General features: G+C 43.4%; 1 protein-coding gene and 1 non-coding gene across 2 annotated transcripts in view; both read left to right on the top strand.

Annotated features, from left to right (window-relative positions):
• Positions 1-18857, top strand: part of LOC145411591 (selenoprotein F) — a 176239-nt gene that overhangs the window by 104235 nt on the left and 53147 nt on the right. The window contains exon 4 of the mRNA XM_080281600.1: positions 16884-16932. The gene's annotated coding sequence lies outside the window, so the exon portion shown is untranslated. The remainder of the gene's footprint in view (positions 1-16883; positions 16933-18857) is intronic.
• Positions 18590-18708, top strand: LOC145411749 (5S ribosomal RNA). The gene has a single exon (XR_013899451.1). It is a non-coding gene; the product is annotated as a 5S ribosomal RNA (ribosomal RNA).

Raw genomic sequence — 18857 nt, 5'->3', positions numbered from 1 at the left:
GTTTTTTCAGGCCCATGACCCCCGCTGTGCCCAGCCCTGGCTCCACTCCGTTGCCTCCCCAAGACAGGCCCTCATGCTCCAAGCCACAGCCCAGCACATCAGCCACGGTGGAGTCACCGCTCGACGTGAGTTTGCGTCTGTCTTCAGAGTCGTCTGCAATGGGTACGCCATCACCACAACCCAGCGACGCACCCCTAGGTCACCTGCCAGTGATACTCTCGGACTCTGACAGTGAATAAACAGCAAGAACTTCTCCACTAGACCACACGGGAATTTAGAGTGTTGTGCAGTGAAAAAAACAGTGTGTTGTGTTAAGGATTTACAGTTGTGAGTGAAAAGACTAATTTGGAACAAAATTTAACGTAAATAGACTTGTTTGTTTTGGCTTTGGAAAATTATTAGAAGAATGGGAAAAGTTAAAGTGCAGAGTGCAACACTTAGTAAGTTACAATGGAGCATTAATTAGACAAGAGTGCGCACTGTGAAGAGAACGGACTTCTGAGTGCGATTGACTAAGTTCAGTGCAAGACTTGATGAACAGTGTACTGGAAGTGCTTCAGGAAATCCTTCTTACTGTCAGAGTCTGAGAGGAGGCGGTTATTCATCGAGGTGGCCATGGACTTGCTGTAAGTAGTCAGAATGTTTCATACTGTACTTTTTTCCATACTATACTTACCTCAAACACCTCATTTCACTCTTTAATGTCCTTTATTGGTGTGAATAAGGTGTTAGGAACTATGCATGTGCAGTAGGAAGGTGTTTTTCTGAGTTAGGCTAGGTTAGGGTCCATACGTACCAGTCCAGGAGCCAGTCACCAGAATGTTTAATATTGTATGAACCTACTTCTAAACCCTCATTTTATGCTTCTTTTGCATTTATTTCAGTCATTTATGTGCCTTATTGGTATGATTTGGGTCTTAAATAGGTGCTATGCATGTCCAGAGGGAGTTGTATAGGTGTTTCTCTGAGTTAGGGTCCATAAGTACAAGTCCATAAGCTGGGGCCCAATATCTGGACAGGACCAGTATCCGGACCTGCCTATGGCTCTGTTACGTCGGATATTGGAGGGATTACTGTGAATTGTTTGAGTGGTACATGCAGTTTGGGTAATTGTATGTCATCTTCACTTTCTAACTTGTATATATCTTTAGACCGTATTGGGTCAAGTCTTTGTGCTTTTGCGATATCATTATGGTTTGGGATGTCCCTTTTGAGATCTAATGCCGCGACCTGAATTGTGTTCAGGTTCCTAGATAATGCATCAGCTACTATATTCATTTTGCCTTGTATGTAGTGTATATTTACATTGTAGTTTTCGATTGTACATTTCCATCTTGCTTTCCTCCCAGAGAGGAGTTTTTCTTTAAACATACCCACTAGTGGTTTATGGTCGGTGAATAAGTGTATTTCGTAACCATATACCAAATCTCGAAACTTTTGTAATGCAAAAACCACTACAAGTGCCACTAAGTCTGTAGTGCAATAATTTTTCTCTGCTCCTTTTGTTTGTCTGCTGGCAAATGCAACTGGTTGATTCTTTCTTGTTTTATCTTCCTGCATCAGTACAGCCCCTTATCCTTTAACTGATGCATCTGTACAGATAATAAACGATTTTGTGATATCCGGATATGCCAAACAAGGTGCATTTGTTAGTTTAATTTTTAGTTTTTGTTCTTCTTCCCATTGGAATATAGCATCTTTTTTGAGTAGTTAATGTTAAAGCTTTGTAACATTTTTGTATATGTAACTCTTAATTCTTGTAATACGTGCGTCTTGAGTTAACCCCTTAAACGCGGCTGTGTACAGTCGTTTCCCCCCGAGTGGCGGGGTTGTATCGCGGTCTGAGTACCTGTAGGAAAATATTCGCCAAAAATCAGAGATTAACCCTAGAACATTATACTTGGTATGGCAGATAGTACTTACATTCAGCTTTCTCCAGAGACAGGTGTTGAGCCTTCGTGGACTACCCAAGGACTTGTGGAGACTTGCAAAGTTGGGTAACCAAATCTTCACTTTCACACCTCCAGCAACCCGGTTTCCCCTCTACCACAGCCTCATTCTGTCACAGTAAACTTTATACTGCAACATAAAGGTAGTTAGGATTCCGTATTTGTACAATAAGCACTGAAAATAAGGCTAAAATCAACGGAGCGTACGGCCGACATGCACTGTGGCGGCGGTCTTCCCGTCACTCAACAAACATTTCCATTTTCACAGATAAAAACATGTATACTACATTATTTTCAATCATATTACTTCCCAAAAGATCACCACGTCGCGCTTTTTATTCTGCCTTACGCCCGTTACTTTATTCTCGTTCCTGTCGGCCGCTTGCACTGACTGGGAAGAGCTAGAACTCGCCATAATGTCACTTTGAAAGCCTGCAGTAAACTGACGCTAAACAGGGGCAAACCGTGAGAAAAAAAGCTAGTGTTACAACTGGGGAAACAAGCGTTTCCTAGTAGCATAAACTGCTTGTGAGAGGAGAGCGCAGATTTACAGTTCTGAGCGCTCAGAGCGCTGCCATGTATCACAGCCAGGCTGGCCGGGCCGTGGTGGGGGGGGACGGGGGGAAAACGCGATACTTGGCAACAACTGAGGTCAGTAGTACAAAGGTAAAGTATGCTAGTTGTAGCTAGAGGGTGGTGGTACTGATAGACAATACCAGTTGGAGCCTGCTTGCCCGCGGTTATTCAAAATTTACTAGAATCGCAAATGCGACGATCCACCATTATGTCCTTTTCGCCGAGCATCGCAAACGCAACGATCCGCATTTAAGGGGTTAATTGAAGAGCAGGAGGAGTTAAAGATGAATACAGGGAGTTGATCTTGATTTATTATCTTCAGAGAAAGTCTAAGTTGAGCAGCGTATGTATTACAGAGACTTAATATACTAAGTATGTCTAGTTGGAACCCTCTTCTTATTCACTCTCTCCACTACCTGTCGATTCTAAGGCTAACCTCCTCCTGAGCTCTGCTTCCTAAATTCCTATTTTAGCAGGGGTCATGTCACGTGAAATATACTGATGTGGTTTCTAGAAGCCTGTGTGTGAGTATGTGTGTATGTGTGTGTATGGTCACGATGCACTGCTCGTGTGCCTATCAAGCATTCCTTGAGTTAGAGTGGGTAAGCATGTTTACCATTGCTCGATTCTCGCTGACACACTACCTATCTCATCCCCTGACTTGCTGCTTCCATCTATCTATCTATCTGTCTATCTATTATGATTTGTAATTATGATATGGAGTCCTGACACAGGAATTGATGGAGTCTGTGATGAAATGCTGAGGTATGGGGGTGAGATTGTTGTGGAGTGGATATGGAAGTTGTTTAGATTGGCTTAGGAAAAGGGAAGGGTTCCAGAGGACTGGAAATCAGGTATAATTGTTCCTTTATACAAAGGAAAAGGGAAGAGAGAAGTATGTGGTAACCATAGTGGTATTTGCCTTCTTAGTGTGACTGGAAAAATATATTGTAGAATATTCATTGATTGGGTTAGGCATATGACAGAGGAGCTAGTTGGAGAAGAACAAGGGGGATTTAGGAAGGGAAAAGGGTGTGTAGATCAGATATTTGTTCTAAGATGTTTAGTGGAGAAGTATCCTGAGAAGCGAAAGAAAGTGTATGGTGCCTTCATGGACTTGGAGAAAGCTTATGGCAGAATAGATAGGCAAGGTATGTGGAAGGTATTAAGAATATAAGGAGTGGAGGGGAAACTGTTGAGTGCTGTGAAAAGTAGGTATGAAGGAGCTAGGGCTAAGGTGCGAGTGGATGGTGAGCTGAGTGATTTCTTTGATCTCGGTGTGGGACTGAAACAGGGTTGTGTGATGTCTCCATGGCTATTTAATATATACCCCCCCCCCCCGGGGGTAAGGGGGTTTTCAAGAATACTCCCCCCAGTATCCCTGCTTGTCGTACAAGGTGACTATGGTGGTACAAATCTAAACTGGCGGCTAGGGTGTGGCACGACCCTCTGTACAGTGTTACTGTTTCCCAAACCCGCAATGTGAAACGGCTGTTATTCACGTAAAAGGCATCACAAATACGATAAACACATATGAATACAATGTTAATGTGTGTATTATAATATATGAAAGAACAGTAAACTTATTATGCATGAAATATTTATACAGCAATACAGAAACGTGGCATAAATATTTTACAATCACTTTTATTGACTTTTACCATATTTCTGGGGTGGATAATAATGTCACAGTTACGATTATAAGATAATGTGCAGGAATATAAGTAAAAATATGCCAATTTCTTAGTAAAAGAAAAATAATACATTAAACCCTCGTGAGCGGCAACACTCACACAGACCCAGACTAACCCGAGAGCCTCCTCGTGTCACTTTCCTTTGTGTCCTTATCTCCTGGGTGGTATGGAAATAAGTCAAATTTACAATATGTACAATATAATGTTAAGGAAAATAATCAAAATGTATCCTAAAACACCATAGATGAGAGAGAGAGAGAGAAGTGGGGGGGTGGGAAGGCAGGCCAGAGGAGGTGCTGAGGAAGGGAGGAAAGGAAGGAGGGAGGGAGAGAGTGATTGAATGAAAAATCACAGCGCCGCACCAGCGAGGTCATCTGGCGACATAAGTAAAACAATAATACATAGTTTTAAATAAAATTAGATATAATAAAAAATAAAGAAATGAAAGCATAAGTTTATAAGTCACTCTTTAAAGAAACAAAATTCCCTAGGGTGATGCACATCTCCCCCAGGAGAGAGAGAGAGAGAGAGAGAGAGAGAGAGAGAGAGAGAGAGGGGGGAGGGGGGGGCATCGCGCGTATGGAAAACTTGGCAACACTGTACAGGGCTTCGTGCCCCACCCTAGCCACCAGTTTATATTTGTCCTACCATAGAAGGGTTGGCGGAGGGTTAGTGCCCCTCCCCGGAGAACAGCTAACTAAAAAAACGAACAAGAAGCCTCAGACAAGGACTGACCAAAAGATGACGACCAAGGACCGGACATGGTACAGATCGCAACATGGAATGTAAGGGGTGCGAATAATGAGGTGAGAGAGAGAGAGATTGTCCAGGTGCTTGAGGGTGCGAAAGTGGATGTATGTGGAGTAACTGAAACTAAATGGAGATGAGAGAGTGTGAGAGAATGGAAGTATGGATGGGGTATAGGTGCAGTAGGTGAGAATGAGAGGGCAAAAGAAGGAGTGTGTATTGTTGTGAGTAAAAGATGGAAGAAGAACATAAGAGAGTATGGATAAGTTGGGTCAAGGATGATGATTGAAAGTTGGAATACAAACATGGGTGATTGTGTGCGTGTATGCGCCAACGCAAGACCATGCAAGCAGAGTGAGAGAAGAGTTCTGGACAAATTTGGAAGTGTGCATGGAAATTTTTGGAATGAATGAGAGAGTGTTTTTGATGGGTGATATGAATGGTACAGTAGGGAATGTGAAGGTGGATGGAATAGTTGGTGAGTGGGGTGTGCCTGCTGAGATAGATGAAAATAGCAGTGCGTTAGTGGACACTTGTGCCGGGAGGGGGTTGGTGATAGCCAATACCCTCTTCAGGCACAAAATGATCCACAGGTATACATGGCGAGTGATGAGAAGAGTGGGTGGTGAACTGAATGAAAGGAAGGTAGTGATTGATTATGTGTAATGGATGCAAGAGCTTATAGAGGTTGGGGGAGTGGACTTTCTGACCACTACTTGGTGGTGGCCAGTATCAAGATCCAAGCAAGATGGAGAAATAGAAGAAGGGAAGGATGGGAAGAAGGAGTAGTTGCAAGGAGAATGGAAAGATTACAAGAGGATGAGAAAATGGCAGAATATAAGAGAGAAGTAGTGGAACAACTGGGTAAATATGAATTAGAACAGATAGTGGATGTGGAAAGTGTGTGCAGGATATTCACAGAAGAAATATGTGCAGCATGTGATGTGGTGTGTGGGGTGAAGAGAAGACAAAGGGGGGTGCAAGGAACAGCGTGGTGGAAATACGAGGTGAGAAAGGCTGTGGCACAAAAGAAGAAAGCATTCAATGAATGGATGAGAAATAGGGACGTGGAAGAAGTTGAGAGGCGGAAGAGAGAGTTATATGTAGAAAAGAAGAGAGAGGTGAAAAGATTAGTAAGAGAGAGTAAGAAGAGAGTGGATGAGGAATTTGGAAGGAACTTGAGTAAAGTGGAGGGACTGTAAGAAAATGTTCTGGATAGTGGTGAAGAGAGTAAGACAGGGTGGCAGTGAAGTTAGCAGGGGAGTGAAAGATAAAAATGGTAGATTGCTAGTGGAGAAGGGAGAAAAAGTGAGCAGATGGAGAGAACACTTTAAGGAATTGTTGAACATAGAGGATGGAAGAAATGCGAGTATAAGTGGTTGGGGAATGGCTGGGAGAAAGAGGGAGGTGAGAAGACAGGAAGAAATCAGTACATAGAAGTTGTGGAAGCAATGAAGAAAGTCAAATTGGGGAAAGCCCCAGGAATTGATGGAGTGTGGTGAAATTCTGAAGCATGGGGGAAAGATAGTAGTAGAATGGATGTGGAAGACGTGCAGATTGGCCTGGGAGGAAGGTAGAGTCCTGAAGGATTGGAAGTCACGTATAATTATTCCCTTGTACAAAGGAAAAGGGGAAAAAGAAGTGTGTGGTGATCATAGGGACATTTGTTTTCTTAGTGTAATAGAAAAAGTGTATGGTAGGATACTTATTGACGGAGTTTGGGAAAGAACAGAGAAATTAGTTGGAGAAGAACAGGGAGGCTTTAGGAAGGGGAGAGGTTGTGTAGATCAGATATTTATTCTTAGATCTTTAGTGGAAAAGATTCTAGAGAAGAGAAAGTTGTATGTGGCTATCATGGATTTGGAGAAAGCATATAACAGAGTGGATAGACAAGGATTGTGGAAAGTATTAAGAATATATGGAGTAGATGGGAAGTTGTTGAATGCTGTGAAAAATATGTATGATGGTGCTAAGGCTGCAGTGTGTGTGGATGGTGAACTGAGTGAATTTTTCTCTTTGAAGGTTGGGTTGAAACAGGGATGTGTCATGTCACCATGGTTGTTCAATGTGTACATGGATGGGGTAATAAAAGAGGTACAAGGTAGGGCAGTGGATGTTGGAGTGGCCCTGGTGAGAGAGGGTAGTGTTTGGAAACTTCCTGTACTGTTGTTTGCAGATGATACTGTGTTGTTGAGTGAAGACGAAGGGGAGCTGCAAGGCTTGATGGATGAGTTTGGGAGAGTGTGTAAGAAATGGAATCTAAAGGTGAATGTAGGGAAGAGTTAAGTGATGGTCTTTGAGAGAGGTGAAGTCAGTGAATGTACAGTGAGGTTGGATGGTGAGGAATTGGAAAATGTGAGTACATTTAAGTACTTGGGTAGTGTGATGAGTAAGGATGGAAGTTTGGAGGGTGAAGTGTTTGAAAGGGTACAACAAGGTAGAAAGGTTGCTGGTTCCTTGAAAGCAGTGATATGAAACAGGGAAGTGAGCATGGAAGTGAAAAAGTTACTCAATGACAGTATTGTAATACCAACGCTAACGTATGAAAGTGAAGCTTGGATGTTGTTGGAAGGACACAAGTCAAGAGTGAGATCAGTGGAAATTAGTTATTTAAGAGGAGCCTGTGGAGTCACATGGAGAGACAGGCTGACAAATGAGGATATAAAGGAGTGTTGTGGTGTGGATGTGGATGTGATAGGAAGCATTGGGAGGAACACACTGAGGTGGTTTGGTCATGTGGAGAGGATAGAGGGTGAGAGACTGACGAAGAGAGTGTATGTGAGTGAGGTGGAGGGGGGGAGAAGGAGGGGGAGGCCGAGGATGAGATGGAGGGATGGGGTGGAGAGGTATATGAGGGAGGGGGGTGTGAGTTGGGAGCAGGGCAGTCAAATGGCGGGGGACATGGCGATGTGGAGGCGATTTGTTTGTGGCCACCCCATTCGAGATTGAGGCATCTGGCAGTAGATAGATAGATAGATTATAGACAGATACTACATACTCATTAGTTTAACTGTGAAAGGTCTGAATTACACTACATGTTGACTCCTCCCTACCATGATAAAATCTCCCTTATTCTTAAATAATAAGTTGATTCCCCCAACCATGGAAAAACCTCCCTTATTTTAAAATAATAACAGGAACGGGTAGTGGGGAAAAAGATTCCACGGTAGTGCAGAAAGACCTCTGCCTTCCCTTGACGGTGTTCGTCATTCATTTGTTTTTCCACATGAGTGATGAAATCCCACGAAACAGGAACACTGCTTTGTGGTGGGTGATGGAAGGCAGGATGGTGCGAGAGGAATGCCCAGAGAAGCTTTTGGCTGGAAACATTGGGCATTGTCCTTGTTTACATTGATGCGCCATATTTAGCTTGCATGATATGTTTGTCATTTGTTTGTTTTTCCACATAAACAGATGAAAGTCCATGATACAACAATGCTCTTTTATGGTAGGTGATGGGGTGTGGGCCAGGCTGTGGGAGGAATGCCCAGCGAAGCACCTGGCTTGAAACATTTGGCGCCAAACTTGCTTACATAGACACACCAAATTTAACTCTCATAAAATTGGAAGGATGGTGGTAGGTGGGGGTACTCCATCCACTTACTCGATGTAGTGCTGCTCTTGGGTGGCTGCCCTTTCCTATCTTCCTCCTTCCTTCCTTCCTCTTATGTCGTTCTTTCTTTTTCTTTTCTCTTCTTTCTGTCTGCGGGTGACTCCACACTGATTGACGAGCCAAATGGTTTCCTGTACACCAGGAAAGCATTCATGTCGCTGGGTGGTAACCATATAACCAAACTATGGCACCTGGTGGTTTAGTGGGTAATTACGGTGCTCCAACCGGATTGAGCCCGTGTCGGTTTATATCCAAGGGATGGTTGGTTTATTGCTCATATAATGCCTTTCAGGGATGAGTGTTGCTGGCCACTCACATCGTATATGTCAGGATGAATTTGCCTAGCCCCAGGCTCCTACGCTTCTCATGAGGCAACACAGATCTACAGTACATGATGATGAAGAAAATTGAAAGGATTTGCTTTAAATTGAAGCTATGTACATAATTGTATATGTTATTTTAAATTGATAATTTAAAATTAATTTGCCTTGTATTGATGTTCTGTCGTATAAAAATGATATAGAGAATATATAAAGGTAGCTATTGGATAATCAGTATGATTTGGGTTTGTATTGACAGGGGGACCTGTGTAGGGTTTTTATAGGGGTTGTACCCCCTGTAGAGGGATTAGGGATAGTATAGCTTTATCCAACAGGGCCTTGGCTTAAATGTGAGATGAATGGAGGATTACTATACTTGTAATAATATCTTGCATTTCAGCTTGTTGAAAAGAATTGAAAGGGTTTGCTTTAAATTGTATAATTGCATAATTGTATATGTTGTTTAAATTGATTTAAAATTAATTTGCATTAAATCGACCTTCTACCATGGAAGAATGATATAGTGAATATATAAAGGTAGCCATTGGAAAATCGGTATGATTTGGGTTTGTATTGACAGGGGGACCTATATAAGGTTTTATGGGGGTTATACCCCCTGTAGAGGGGTTAGGGATAGTGTAGCATTATCCAACAGGGCCTTGGCTTAGTTTTGAGATAAATGGAAGATTACTGTACATGTAATAATTTCTTGCATTTCAGCTTAAATTATGTTTTATAACAATCCATTCCTATATCATGCCTTTTAGGGTTTGTGAGGCTTGAGGTTAACCCTCTCGCGCACGATGATGCAAAACGAGTCAAAATGGTGTAAGGCTGAAGAGGAACTGATGACGCACTATGACACTTGTCAGTGTTGGTCTGAGGGAATGTCGATTAGGGAATTTTAGACAAAAATATTTACCAAAAATTAAGTTTTAGCATGACGTGCGTCAATCTTTGCTGCTTTGTAGGGGAGGGTGTCTAGTTCAAGGAGAACACTCTCAACCACACCTTCTCTTCCTGACAGAGATTCAGCTGTCTGAGGCAGCTGACAGCAAACCTTTTTCTGTTTCCTCGTACTTTATCTATACTCATTTCAAAGCCAAAGGTGGCTGAAGAGAGAAACCTGTACTGTACACAGGAAAAATGCTGCCTGGCTCTCACCTGAGAGTCCCAGGTTCGATTCCCGGCATATTGGTAATATATTGGATGGACCAAAGGTGGCTGTTGTGTTTATGTACACAAAGACTTATATTTCTGTCATGTTCCTGAACTTGATTCTCTGAATTATCTACTCTCTGGCTTCGACTTTCCTGTCATTCTTTGACTAAATACAGTAATCACTCTAATATCCGGACGCCCAATATCCGAACATCCCCACTAACCGAACCTTATCGTCCTGGAATCAAACATTTCCAAAATGGTCCGAAAATCCAAAAAAATTGGGAAAAAAATCGATTTTTTGCCGTCCGTAATTTGAACTTGCCGCGCGCGCCGCGTGAGAGCATTGTTTTGGTTCGTCATTCCTCCGACGTCCGATAGAGCGCCGCTGCATCCTCCCCACTTCCCGCCTGTCTCTCACCGCGACAAGACCTACGCTCTTTGCCATGGCTGCCCACGTGCTCGCTTTTGTGGTGGTGCCGTACTTGCTGCAAGGCCTCCTGCTGCTCTCTGCCCTACTCTTAGTGTGTGTGATGATGGCCCCGCCTCCTGAGAAAAGGAAGAGAGTGGTGTTGACTCTGGAGAAGAAACGGGAGATATTGGAGAAGGTTGATGCGGGTTGGTCTTCCTCTCGCATTCTCTGCGAGTTCAACCTGGCCCGGTCGACTTTGTTCGATATCAAGCGTTCCCGAGACAAGCTCATGCAGTACACGGCTGACTTCTCGTCGAGAAGCAAACGCAACGTGGAGAGGAAGGTTATGTTTACCCCCAAGTATGCAGAGATCGGCCGCTCCACGTTGATTTGGTATCGACAGGAACGTGCACCTGGTGTGATGGTACGTGGAACGGAGCTGAAGGCTGCTGCTGAGAAGTTTGCAAGGCTTCACGACGCCCTAGACTTCAAGGCATCCGAGGGTTGGCTCTTCGCGTTCAAGTTGCGACATGGCCTTACTAACCGTAAAGCACATGGCGAAGCATTGGACGCTAACGAGGATGGAGTGGACGAGTTTCGGCACAAGGTGAAAGGCTTGATCGACAGGGAGGGCCTCACTCTCGGTCAAGTCTATAACGCTGACGAAACTGGCCTATTCTATCGCTCGGTGCCAACGAACACTCTCGCCGATGAGACGGAGAAGCGTGTACCTGGCCGCAAGCTTTCTAAGGAACGGATATCTGCTTTGTGTTGTGCCAATGCTAACAGCATGCACCGGCTTAAGCCCGTTATTGTTGGCCGTGCAAAGCAGCCTCGGTGCCTTCGTGGGGTGATGGATGTCCTTCCTGTCGTATGGTACCATTCTTTGAAAGCATGGTTCACAGCTGTGATTTTCAAAGACTGGTTTCACCATCACTTCGTCAAGGAGGTCATACATTACCAGACGAAGACACTGGGAATTCCTCGCGACCAGGTAAAGGCTCTCCTTCTCCTCGGCAATGCACCTGCCCACCCGTGCGACAAGGACTTGGTTGCTGAGAATGGCCGTATTAGGTGCATGTTTCTGCCACCTAATACGACTGCTCTCATTCAACCAATGGACCAAGGAGTGATCGTGGCAACAAAGCGCCTGTACCGTCGGAAGTTCCTGGACGAGGTGATGGTGGTTCTCGAGGACGAGGACGAGCGCAGGGAAGGACGTGACACTCGAGGCAAGCGGACTTTGGAAAACCTTCGCCGCTACAACATCAAGTCTGCGCTGTACAACTGGGCTAGTGCATGGAAGGAAGTCCCTGTGAAAACTCTTGAAAATGGTTGGTCTCGTCTGCTTCTCGGAACAGATGTGGAGTACGATTTCCTAGGGTTTGACGTGGATGACTTCCATGCACGGCTACGTACGCACGGCGACGATGTTGATGTGGACGATGTTCGTGAGTGGTTGGACGACGACGAGGGCGATCCTGGGTATCAGACGTTGTCTGATATCGAGATCGCGTCTTCGGTTGCTGGTGTCAGTCCCGAACTTGAAGATTCCGACGACGAAGGCGATGATGATGCAGACTTCGCCCAGCAGGACACTACTCCAGCCATCCGCAAGCTGAGCGCACTCCAGGAACATCTAGAGTTCGTCCTAGACTACCTGGAACACCCGGACTGCGACAGGGAGATGGGGCCCTTGGGACTCGTGGAGGAAGTGCGTGCTTTCCGGCAGCGCATCATCAATCGCCAGAATCGTCGGTCCTTGCGTCAGTCAACGATTGACAGTTTTTTCAGGCCCGTGACCCCCGCTGTGCCAAGCCCTGGTTCCACTCCGTTGCCTCCCCAAGACAGGCCCTCATGCTCCGAGCCACAGCCCAGCACATCAGCTACAGTGGAGTCACCGCTCGACGTGAGTTTGCGGCTGTCTTCAGAGTCTTCTGTAGTCGGTACGCCATCACCACTACCCACCGATGCACCCCTTGGACGCCTGCCAGTGATACTCTCGGGCTCTGACAGTGAATAAACAGCAAGAACTTCTCCACTAGACCACACGGGAATTTTGAGTGTTGTGCAGTGAAAAAAACGGTGTGTTGTGTTAAGGTTTTCAAGTTGGGAGAAAAGACTAAGTAGAAAAGAAATTTAACGTAACTAACCTTCTTTGTTTTGGCTTTGGAAACTTAAAAAAACTTGGGAAAAGTTAATGTGCAACACTTAAATTTAATGGAACATTATTTGGACTAAAGTGAACACTGTTAAAAGAACGGACTTCTGTGTGTTATTGACTAAGTTCAGTGCAAGACTTCAGGAAGAGTGTAGTGCAAGTGCTTCAGGAAATCGTTCTTACTGTCAGAGTCCGAGAGGAGGCGGTTATTCATCGAGGTGGCCAGGGACTTGCTGTAAGTAGCCAAAATGTTTCATGTTGTACTATTTCCCATACTATATTTACCAGAATGTTTCATATTGTATTTTTTCCCATACTATACTTACCAGAAAGTGTCATACTGTACTTCTTTCCATACTAAACTTACCTCATGCATGTGCAGTAGGAATGTGTTTTTCAGAGTTCGGTTAGGTTCGGTTAGGTTAGGTTCGGTTAGAGTCCATAAGTACCAGAATGTTTATTAATGTATGAACATACTTCTAAACCCACATTTTATGTTTCTATTGCATTTATTTCAGTCATTTATGTGCCTTATTGGTGTGATTTGGGTGTTAAATAGGTGCTATGCATGTCCGGAGGGAGTTGTATAGGTGTTTCTCTGTGTTAGGGTCCGTAAGTACAAGTCCATAAGCTGGGGCCCAATATCCGGACAAAACCAATATCCGAACCTACTGATGGCTCTATTGATCCGGATATTGGAGGGGTTACTGTACATTTGTGCTGTTTACTTATCCCCTAAATCTACCGACTATGAAAAATTCATCGACTATCTTACTTTTAGGATGGAACACATTCTATCCATTTCTTCTTTCTCTTTATGACATAGAGCAGCATGTACAGCACCCTACCCATATCCCTGACTGCCTGGGAGTGAGCTCCAACATACTTGACCTCTTCCTTACAACTAATCCTTCTGCTTATACTGTTAATCTTTCCTCTCCGTTGGGCTCCTCCAATTACAACCATATTACCTTGACCTGTTCTATCGCTCTGGTATGGCCTGTGGACCCTCCAAAGAAACGTCGACTGTGGCGCTTTGGAGCTGCGGATTGGGAGACCCTCAGGCAGTACTACTTTGATTTTCCCTGGAATGATTATTGCTTCCATGGCCGAGAGCCATCTGAGTGTGCTTTGCGCATTAAGGGGGTTATACTCTCGTGCATGGAAGCATGCATTCCCTTCTCATACCCTTGGACTAATGCAAGAAAGTCTTGGTATAAGCACGCATGTTCTAATGCTGTCCGCAACAAGAAGAGGGCCTATAAAAGGTACCAAGAGCCAACCCACCCTTGAATCACATCTTGTTTATGTTTCTGCCCGGAATCATGCAAAGTCTGTTCTTCGCTCTGCTAAAAATATCATCCTTACTAAATGCTCTCAACTCTCCAACTCGAATTCTTCTCGCTCGTTCTGGCACCTTGCCAAAAACCTTTCTAACAACTTTACCTCATCATCCTTCACTCCTCTTTTCTACTCTGATGGCTCTGTAGCTATTTATTCTACTGATAAAGCAGATCTCTTCACTCAGACTTTCTCCTTCAATTCCACCTTAGACGATTCCGGTGCTGTTCCTCCATTACTTCCCCCTCTTTGACTTTCTCATAGCTGATATTAAAATTTCTTCAGCTGATGTATTTTCTGCCATCACTGGCCTTAATACTAACAAGGCATACGGGCCTGATGGAGTCCCTCCCATTATCCTCAAGAACTGTGCTTACATCCTGCCTAGGTAAACTCTTCCGTCTTTGTCTTTCAACTTGTACCTTTCCTTTTTGCTGGAAGTTTGCTCTCATTCAGCCAGTCCCAAAGAAGGGTGACCATTCCCAACCCTTTAACTATCGTCCAATTACTTTAACATCCTGTGTCTCAGAAGTTTTCAAGTCAATTCTTAACAGAAAAATTTTAAAGCATCTCTCCTATCACAACCTTCTTTCTGATCGTCAGTATGGGTTCCGTCAGGGACGCTCCACTGGCGATCTTCTCACCTACCTTTCAGACTCCTGGTCATCCTCCTTTCGGGACTTTGGTGAAAGCTTTGCCATTGCGCCTGACATCTCAAAGGCTTTCGATTGAATCTGACATAAAGCTTTAATTTCCAAATTGCCCTCTTATGGGGTCTATCCTTCTATCTGTACCTTCATCGATAGCTTCCTCCCTGGGCATTGTATAGCCACTGTTGTAGACGGCCATTGTTCTTCTCCTAGATCTATCAACAGTGGTGTTTTCAGGGCTCTGTCATATCACCAACTTTCTTCCTTTTTTTCATCAGTGATCTTCTAAGCTGTACATCTAACCCTATCCACTCGTATGCTGATGATTCCACCCTTCACCTTTCCATTCGGTTCCCGCAACATTCGTATCAGCATTTACTTCAACAAGCAAGGGATGAAGCAATGGCATGCCTAATGTCTGACTTGGCTCGTATCTCTGACTGGGGTAAAAAAAATCTTGTTGTTTTTAATGCATCAAAAACTCAGTGTTTACACCTGTCAACCCAACATGATCTTCCACAGGAGTAGCCACTAATTTTTATTAATATCCAGCTGAATCCTGCATTGTCCTTGAACATGGTTGGGGTTTCATTCACCTGGGACTTATCTTGGAAAGATCATATTGCATCTCTTGTAAAATCTGCTTCCAAGAGATTGGGTGTGCTAAGCCGACTCTGTACCTTCTTTTCCCCTGCACAGTTGTTGACTTTATACACAGTTGTTGACTTTTATTTGCCCCCGTGTAGAGTACAACTCTCGTGTGGGGAGGCTCCCCACATACAGCTCTTCTCAATAGGATGGAGTCAAAGGCTTTTTTGTCTTATTAACTCTCCTCTTACTGACTCCCTTCAACCTCTCTCTTTGCTGCACTGTTGCATCTTTATCTCTCTTCCATCACTACTTCAATGGTCACTGCTCCTTTGAACTGTTTGCTTGCATCCCTCCACCCCTACGACGGGTGTGTAGCACCCATCTAGCAACAAACTCTCATCCCTTTTTTGTCCAACTCTCTAATGCAAGAGTTAACTGTTACTCCCAGTCCTTCATTTATGCAACAGGTCAACTCTGGAACTGTCTCCCTCTGTCTGTATTTCCTACTTCCTATGATCTCAAGTCATTCAAACGCAGTGTGTCCAGGCATCTCGAAATGAACGGATCTTGAATTTGGCTCTCGTTTGTATTATTGTTTTTTCTTTGAAGGAATAGCTTGTGGGCTCCTGGCTTTTGGTTCCTTCTTTCTTGCATAAAAAATATGTCTGCTTTTTCTCGGTTTTCGGTGGGGGGCAGGGGTGCGCGCTTTTTTTTTTTTTTTTGCGATTTACTTGAAAACTATTGATTGTATCAAAATTGTGTAGACGTGACTTGAAAATGCTTTTTCTCGGTTTTCGGTGGGGGGCAGGGGTGCGATCTTTTTTTTTTTTTGCGATTTACTTGAAAACTATTGGTTGTATCAAAATTGCGTAGACGTGACTTGAAAGCTCATGAAATTTTGCATATAGACATATGCTTAGCTCTTGCATGGTGCAGGCAGAATATTGCAGTAGGGTGTTGGGAAGTCTTTTCACTGTGGAGACACATTATTCTCACTGCATTTTTGTACTTTTACTCATCAGTTTTGTGTGTTTTTATTAGCTTTTCGCATAGTATAACCATCAGCAAAAATGATGGTGTACAATTAATACCAATATAACCATTTCCTTGGGCAAATAAAATGAATTGGAATGTTTTCCTTTGTGCATGAGTCCAGCTGCCTTTGCATCATTTTTTCTGATCATGTCACACAAACTTACAGAAACTTAAAGTGAGCAAAGGGTTAAGTTGCCTGGTACAGTATGTTCGAGATCATTGATGATGAGGAGACAGACCTACTTCATTGACTTGATTGTACTTGATGGAAGAACCTCCAGTCATCTCATGAGGGTTGGAACCAGTTTTCATGGCACAGCCCTGATGTTCTACCACTAGGCCATCAGTCACCTTTGTTTTGTAATTTGTGAATTGTCATCATCACTTACTGGCTTTACCTAACTTTAAATCACTTGCTCCTTACCTTTTATCTTTTCATTGTCTTTTGTCCCCCATTCCCACTGATATATTTGCCAGCACCCAGTTCCTCGTATGTGAATCACCAAACCTAATCATTTGAACTATTTCTCTGCTCTCCACTCTCATTCATCAGTTAAAAAGTCATTCTGTTTTGACCTTTTATTATTATTATTTTAAGATGGCTAAGTTACCATTGAATTTCTTATGTTTCAGCATTCGTTAAGAGTGACCGACCTGCGGCGTTCCCCAACCTAACAATTAAGTGAGTTTTGGATTATTGTGATGTTAATATAGTAAATATAGTGCAGAGGTATATTGTTGTGTGAGGTTACTAATTTAACCAATTGAGCTCAGGGATATCTTTCATTTTATTCTTGCCTTCTCCTGACAGCTTTATTAAACATAGGCTAGACTTTCAAACTGGAGGGGTTAGGTATACTGTAATTATAATATACCCTCCAAATACAAGAGCCCTCTCCCAGTTTAAAAAAAATCTTCTGGTAGTAGCAAGAATACTCTAAAAAGGACATTACCTGACACAAGGGATTAAGTGATTGTAATATTCTTAGCAGTAGAATGTCACTGTTGATGTCTTTGTGAATGTTTTTGAACATTGCATTTATTTCATTTGTTTGGGTGGTGGTGGTGGTGGTGGCGACCATCATCCACTCGTTTGATGTAGTGCACATACTTCTTCCTTCACCTTTATCATTCTTTTCTGTGTGAATTCCTCTCTTCATATTTATCTCCTCTTTCCCACCACTTTATTACTCCTCTTTCCTTTTCACTTGGCTTTACATTGAGTGACAAGCCTGATGGTTTCCTGTAAGTCAGGACACCATTTGCATTGCTGGGTGGTAACCATATGGCCAACCCATATGTGCTCCCTGTGTCAAGAAGTGGGTTTGAGGAGGGTTAGTGCCCCCTTCCATAGAGCAACTAACTCAAAGACAAACGGTCATGCGGTATGGGATCATGGCGTCTGGCTATAGATTGATAGAAAGATTTTAATCAGTCTGCAGTGTTGTGATAAATGCTTGGTTTTTATCATGTTCAGTAACCATCCCATATATTTAAGATAATGACTTGTAGAAGTACTGGGTGTACATTCTACTCACTTCATCTCTGATTATTTTAAGTGCAATAAATCATCATTATTATTGTTGTTATTGTAACCCCAGGCCAGTGATTCCTCATTTTGTTATTATTATTATTATTTTGGCCCTAAATTGTAGACCAAAATAACCCTAAATTACCCTAAATTGTATTTTTTAAACTATGCAAGTAACTTACTTTTTTAGGACTGGAAACAGTAGCCCATAATGGTGATCATAAAATACAGTTGTTATAAGTTTGCAAAAGAGAATGCTAAAATAATTACATTAAAATAATGACATACCATCAATTGAGTAAGTGTGAGGCTTAATACAGGCTTAAAAAATACATAGGCTACATAAGTGCCTCTGTTGCTGCATTAACCCATCGTGTCCGGCATATATTCCCGCCACCCTTCTCCCAGCTGGGCATTTCTGAGAAAATCGTATATTTTCAGACTTTAACCCACTCAGGCACAGTCACGCGAATCTCGTTTCATGTGGATTTTCTCAATTTGCTCAGTCACGTGAATCGCATTTATAAGCACCAAAAATTTGCCAAAAATTAAGTTTCTGGCAGATTTGCGTCAAATTTTGACGCGTTTTAGCGATGGTAGTGCTTTCCAATGGTAAAGCATTGGCATCACTGAGCTGCCTGGCGGGACCCAACACGGACTGAGAAACCTCAGTCTCTTCCAAGCAGCCAGGCGGTGAGGTTGCGTCGCGTGTACTGTCCCCTTAAACTCCTACTAATTCTCCTCCTCCTGCCCGAGCCGAAGCCCCAGTGGACTCAGTGTGATAATGTAATATTTTTGAGCATATTTGGACAACGGCCATACCACGTTGAGTACACCGCTTCCCGTCCGATCAGCGAAGTTAAGCAACGTTGGGTCTGGTTAGTACTTGGATGGGTTACCGCCTGGGAACACCAGATGCTGTTGGCATAACGTTCTCCCTACGTGTCAAGTGGGGTTGGTGGAGGATTAGTGCCCCTCCCTGTAAAACAATTAACTCTAAGCCCTTGGCCACCCTGTTTGGGATACATGGCGTCTGGCAATGGATGAATGAATGAAAATATTTGGATGTGATATTG

This window comes from Coenobita brevimanus, chromosome 90 (assembly GCF_032717465.1).
Source record: "Coenobita brevimanus isolate Jiangsu-jjx chromosome 90, ASM3271746v2, whole genome shotgun sequence".
NCBI lineage: Eukaryota > Metazoa > Arthropoda > Malacostraca > Decapoda > Coenobitidae > Coenobita > Coenobita brevimanus.
This window is presented reverse-complemented; position numbering and strand designations above follow the sequence as displayed.